Raw genomic sequence first — 1,095 nt, 5'->3', positions numbered from 1 at the left:
GCTAACCTTGCTGGCATCCCGAGCTTTGTGCTCTGAATCCCCAGGTGAGTTAGGCTTTGGACCAAGTAATAAGGAACTCCAAATATCCCTCCCCCCTATATTTTCTGTAATTTAGGTTCCTGTTTCCAGGATCTACAGACTCATCCATCCATGAGGTTGGGGTCAGATCTCAAGAACAAAATCATCTGTAGCAGAAAAAGCAGCAACATGAGATGAAATTGTGGCCTGGCACAAAACACATATGTGGAAGCCATAGAAATATGGACTGAGGAGATCTTGTCTCATTGTTATCTGAGATGAAACCTCTGGCTTCAGGTCTGCCAAGGCATGATTTCTTAGGTCCTGTCCTAAGACAAGTCTGACCACTGGGTCCAGACATGGGGCCATCTGGACAAACACTGTTCCAGATCAGTGAAGAATCAAGATGCAGCCTCCCTCCTCCTCTTGTGGGCCCTTCACTCTCTGGACACTTATTGCATCTGACTGTACATAATTTACAATCTGTCCTCATCCTCTCAAACTATGTCCCCAAATCCAGTCCTTGGCAACACATATTGTGATACCGTCTCACATTGAGCAGAAATCCCTTGATGCAATGGTCAGCCTTCCGTGGGGGCCAGGTCCATGAAGTGTCAGGTTTGAACCAGAGACACAGGAGTCCAACTGCATTTGACTTAGGACAGTTGACTCACCAAGAGTTCCTTCGTCCCACACTATTTACTAAAACATACTTGGTGCCACACTTGGTCTAGAGGCTCAGGATACAGTGTAGGCAAGACAGAGATTGTCCCTGTCCTCAGGGAGCTGACGCTATCTGGGACAGGGAAAACAAACCAGGAAAAGCATAAACACATGTAAAATGTTACCATGGAGTGAGGGGAGTTGAGTATTGTAGGTGGATACAGGAGCCACTGGAGCATTTGACAAAAAGACACAAGATCTAATTCAAGCTTATGAAGAAAAGTCCAGATGTTTCAGTGAACATGAGTGAGGAGGAGGGAGGAAGGAAGCCAGTGGGAATACCGGTAGCTGTTAGAGGATAATGGGCAGACTCAGCAAGTTTGGGGAGGAAGGAGGCACTGAAGAAAGGGGTGT

Source organism: Panthera uncia (assembly GCF_023721935.1).
Source record: "Panthera uncia isolate 11264 chromosome D3 unlocalized genomic scaffold, Puncia_PCG_1.0 HiC_scaffold_8, whole genome shotgun sequence".
Taxonomy (NCBI): domain Eukaryota; kingdom Metazoa; phylum Chordata; class Mammalia; order Carnivora; family Felidae; genus Panthera; species Panthera uncia.
Note: the sequence above shows the minus strand (reverse complement) of the source record.